The sequence below is a fragment of the Myotis lucifugus genome, unplaced genomic scaffold, assembly GCF_000147115.1.
Source record: "Myotis lucifugus unplaced genomic scaffold, Myoluc2.0 scaffold_444, whole genome shotgun sequence".
Lineage (NCBI taxonomy): Eukaryota > Metazoa > Chordata > Mammalia > Chiroptera > Vespertilionidae > Myotis > Myotis lucifugus.
This window is the reverse complement of record NW_005871492.1, coordinates 1-5603: the sequence shown is the minus strand read 5'-3', so window position 1 is coordinate 5603 and position 5603 is coordinate 1.

Sequence of the window (5603 nt, the reverse complement as noted above, 5' to 3'; positions counted from 1 at the left end):
TGTCACAGAGCTGAAAATTGGGAAACATTAATCAAAATATTAAGCGGATGACATTTCCTGTTTCTCAACCAAAAAAAAATCCATCTTGATGCCTGTCTATTGCACAAATATTTATTAAGCATCCTATTAATCTTACTAATACATTTTATTAAGCCCAGCATTAATGACTATGGGCCTTGTCCTCTTGATGCTTACAGCCCCATTCAGAAGATTATATTCTCAGAAAGGAAATTGAGAATGAGTCGGGGCAATATTTAACAATGTTTAATTAACTATATAGTTTAATTAACTATAATCAAAGTTCACAATGTAATCCAGACAGGTTCCTGGGTGGTCCAGCTAGAGAGGAGTCTGGAAGGGTTAGAAGGGGAGGAGGGACGGGAAGAGGCAGAAATCTTCACTGGAAGGTTGAGCTCACTGAAAGACAGACACATTTAGGTTGGGAAGGAAAGGGGAAGGGGTAATTTTACAGCAGAATAATTACTAGTATATATGCTGGGTGGGAAGGGGGCAGATAAACTACTAAGAGTGTGCCTCCCACTAAGTTAATGATTCTTTGTGCTGGGATACCGGTGGATGACAATGGACGGAGTGACCCTGCTCACATGTATAATTATCATAATCATACACACCAGGGCTTAACATTTACCTGCCAGAGGTTGACGGGAGTAATAGGTGTCTCCCAAACCTGTAGTTGAATGAGAGCACCTGCAATTTCTAGAGAATTCGCTTTGATTAAAGAAGTTTCTGAGTTTTATTACTTTTCTATTTAGAGACTCTAAGTTGCTGTTCTGATTGATAAGGTCACATCTCTATGCCACAACCTAGGAGAAGGAGGTGGGACTTCCCTCTCAGCCACATGCGGCTTAAGGAAGGCATGAGCGGATTGTGAGCTATGGGATGTAATTTAAGGGATCCTAGAAAGAAACTGCCCCATGAGCCCGCCCACAACCCTGAAATGACACCATGCTATATCACGCAGTTGTAGCCAGTTCTCGTCTTACAAATGTAAGTCCTCCTGGGGAAAGCCACTTTCTTCTCTCATCTTTGGTTTGAATGCGAATTGCATTTATCCGAGGGGAGGAGAGAAGGCATAGCCATAGAAGAAGGATGGAGGACAGGTTCCGGGAAGGAAAAGTGTGGACAAATCACCACCACCCTGTCTGGTCTAAAGGAAAAAGCCTCCTGTCCAGAGAGGCTGGATTCCTCTGTTTCTGCAGGAGGCTGCACTGCGCGGGCTGTCAGTGCGGTGGAGCCCACCCCTGGGATGTGCAGAGCTGCAGGTTTCTCCTGCCCCCAGGAGGGCGAGCACGTGGGAGGGCAGCTGACCCTGCGCGATCCTGGGGGCCGTGAATGCAGTTATGTAAGGGCTCATGAGACCCGAGGGCCAGCCTGGCGCTGCAGTATGGGCACGAAGTGACCGACGAACACGCGAGATACTGATCAGGTCCCTGCACGCCACAACCCTGGCAAAGGCTTCAGTGAAGGCCCCTGAGAGGATGCGCGCCCGCTCAACCCGGGTCCCGCCCCGCGCTGCAGCTCAGGACTGTATTTAGCATCTCAGTTGTCTAATAAGTTTTTCAATTTTCTGTCTCTAAGAAAAGAAATGCAGAGAAGAAACACTTCTTACTGAACAGAGTCAGAAAACATGATATTACTTGAGACACTTGATAATTGATCTATCCCAATCCATACAGAAAGAGACTTGGAATAGATTTTATCATTTTGGCCAAATATCCCAAAGGAAGATCTTCCCTTCCTGATTAGTAATAACAAATAAAACAACTAATATATATGAAATGTCGCCCTAACCGGTTTGGCTCAGTAGATTAGAGCATCTGCTCACGGACTGAAGGGTCCCGGGTTCGATTCTGGTCAAGGGAATGTACCTTGGTTGCGGGCTCAATTCCCAATAGGGGGCATGCAGGAGGCAGCTACTAGATGTTTCTAACTCTCTATCCTTCTGCCTTCCTCTCTGTAAAATCAATTAAATGTTTTTTAAATAAAACATATGTATCCAATGTCAACCATGAGCAGGCACTAGACCAAGCATGTTACACACCTAGGTTCATTCAAATCCTTCCATAAACCCCATACTCTCCTTATCCTCTTTTTACGGATAAAGAGGCAGGCTGAGAGCTGGGACTTGCCAGTGTCACACAGCTAGTAAGTAAAGTAGCAGAACTGGGACTTGAACCCAGGCCTGTCCAACGCTGAGAGAGAAGGCTCTCACCTCTGGCTGGCTAGCCTGCCTCCCAGGAGTGGCAGGGCAGCAGCTGCTGGCTTGCTCAGGAGAGGTGCCTGATGTGGAACAACAGATGCGCTGAGTGTGTGCATGCTTCCTACCCCGTCTGTCTGGCTTCCTTCGCTTTGATTTACTTTGCATTTCAATTGGTTGAGGTTTATACCAGAGTCATCTTCTTTGGCTCCTTCCCTGCCTGTGTCTGGCACTCCTGGCCCTACTCTGGCGCCAGAGTGCTCTCTCCCCTAGTTCCTGGCACCAGGGCAGGAGGCAATATCCAGTGTCAGAGAGCAGCAAAGCCCTCCATGGGACAGATGAGCACTTGCCTTCCCAGCTGACTGCGCCCATGCCTCTGACGAGTGGTTTCAATGACTGTCAGTCAGTCAAGACCTTGTCTCTCCCCCAGCAAGTCCCAAATGCCCAGCTCACAGGGAGCAGCTGCTCCTCACGTGCTCCTGGCCCCAAAGGCCAAATGTTTCCTCTTGTTTCATATAGTCCTGAGCCTCCCCATTCTCTTCCCATAGCCCTGTTTGTTTCTACCCATAGGAACCCGACTTTATAGAGAATGGATTCTTATTGGATTTATGCAAACAAACACATTACCCCGAGAATAATAATATTCACTCATTAAGAGTTGTTAAATTCTGGAGGAATCAGGTAGGGAGAGAAATGTAAATGATTCCATATTGCTTATGTAGATATAATTTACCAAATCATTCTAGGGAAATAAATAAGCTTTCTAATATCTGGAATAAATGATAATCTTAAAATAGCATGTTTATAGACTTGACCATAAAACAACTGACAAAGAACTTTGCTTTTCTGTAAGATATAACATTCCAAGATACTAGTAACAATTTCTTGGCAAATAATAATAATTATGAAATAACATTAAATTTATATTCTTAGATTCGATGTAGAGTTTTAATAGGTAAAGAACAAATAGCCTGCAGGCATGGCTCAGTGATTGAGTGTAGACCTATGAACCAGGAGGTCATAGTTTGGTTCCTGGTCAGGGCACATGCCCAGTTGTGGGTTTGATCCCCAGTGTGGGGCGTGCAGGAGACAGCCGATCAATGATTCTCTCTCATTATTGATGTTTCTATCTCTCTCTCCCTCTCCCTTCCTCTCTAAAATCAATAAAAGTATGACTTTAAAAATTTCATTGCATTTTGTCATAGCAGGCTAAGACCAGTGTCAGCCCCGAGAGGGTGGTTAGGTTCTCTATGTAGGGTAAAAGTATGCCATGTAGGGTCAGGTGGGTGCACCAGTTGGTCAAGGGAGGGGAGTGCACAGGTAGGGTAGGCAGAGAGGAGTTCTTATCTTGTTTCTGCAGGTGCCGGCCATCTGCCCCAAGCCATGGGGAAAGACTCATAACAACATATATTTCCGAAAACATGTCCAAGCAGGAGAGATGAAGGGTAGTTCATCCTAACAGATTTCTCCCTTTGTTTTTCTATCTGATCCTCACAGAAAAAGACAGCTTAAAAAACTAATTCAGTGGTGCCTGTCTTATATCTCATAATCTTGCTAGACATGGTCTTTAAGTTTTTAAAACAACTTTACTGAGATATAATTTATATATAGCTTAAAAGTGTTCAATTTAATATGTCTTCACATACCAATACACCTGTGACATCTTTCCCACGGTCAAGATAATGAACATATCCATCAGTCCCAAGTTTTCCTGTGTCCTTTTGTAATCCCTCTCTCTACCTCCCTGTTCCCATGCCTAGGCAAACACTGATCTTATCTTTGTCACAATAGAAAACTTTGAATTTTATACAAATATATATATATATGTGTATGTGTTAACTTACAATGTGTACTTTTTTTATCCAACTTCTTAGCATTTTGAGATTCATCTGCATTGCTGCATGTATCAATATTACATTCCTTTCCATGGCTGAGTAGTGTTCCAATGTGTAAATATGCCATGATTGGTTTATCCATTCACCTGTTGATGGACATTGGGTTGTTTCAAGTTTTTTATTATTACAAACTAGAAGCCTGTTGCAGGAATATTCCTGCAAGAATAGGGCTTCCTCGGGCCAATCTCACCACCAAGGCCCGCTGCGCGCAGGACCGCACACGGGGGTCCCAGCTGGGGGTGGGGCTTAGGTGGCTTGTTCGCGCCAACAAGCCCCGCCACGCTGGACCGCACATTGGGGTCCCAGCTGGGGGTGGGGCCCGGATGGCGGCTCGAGCTGGCTCGCCCTGCCTGCAGTATGCAAATTAGCCACCAACTTTGTTGGCAGTTAATTTGCATATCGCACTGATTAGTCAATGTGAGGCGTAAGCGAAGGTATGGTCAATTACCATGTTTGTCTATTATTAGATAGGATAAGGCTTCTATAAACATTCATCTAAACTCTTTGTATGGACATACGTTTTCATTCCTCTTGGGTAAATATCTAGAATTGAATGATTAAATCACATGGTAGGTATATTTTAAGTTTTTAAGATACTGTCAAACTGCTTTCCAAATAGCTATACCACTTTACATTCCCACTAGTGTGTACAAAAGTTTCAAGCATTCCTTGTCAGCACTTAGTATGGTCAGTGTTTTTAATTTTAGCCTTTCCAATAGGTCAGAGGCATGCTCTCATTGGGGCTTAATTTGCAGTTCCCCAATGACCAATGATGTTGAGCACCTTTGCTTGCACTTATTTGCCATCTATATATCTTCTTTGATAAAATGGCTTTTCCCAAGAAAACAGAAACACCCATCAGAAAGGATATATGCACCCCTATGTTCATAGCAGCACAATTCACCATAGCTAAGATCTGAAAACAGCCTAAGTGCCCATCAGTAGATGAATGGATTAGAAAACTGTGGTACATCTACACGATGGAATACTATGCTGCTGTAAAAAAGAAGGAATTCTTACCATTTGCAACAGCATGGATGGAACTGGAGAGCATTATGCTAAGTGAAATAAGCCAGTCAATGAAGGAAAAATACCACATGATCTCACTCATTTATGGATAATAAAGACCATTATACACTTATGAACAAAAATAGATCAGAGACAGAGCAGCCTCGAACAGACTGTCAAACTACAGTGGGAAGGCCGGAGAGGGTTGGGGGGGCAGGAGGGGAAGGTAAGAGGTCAACCGAAGGACTTGTATGCATGCATATAAGCATAACCAATGGACATAAGACGCTGGGGGGTAGAGGAGGCCAAGGGATTGTCAAGGGCGGGGAAAAAAGGAGACATATGTAATACTCTTTATAATACTTTAAGCAATAAAACAATTTAAAAAATTCCACATTTATAACCATAACTCCATAAACCTAAACTTAGTTTTAAAAAACTTATGGATGCAGGTATACAGAGGAGTTAAAACTCATCAAACT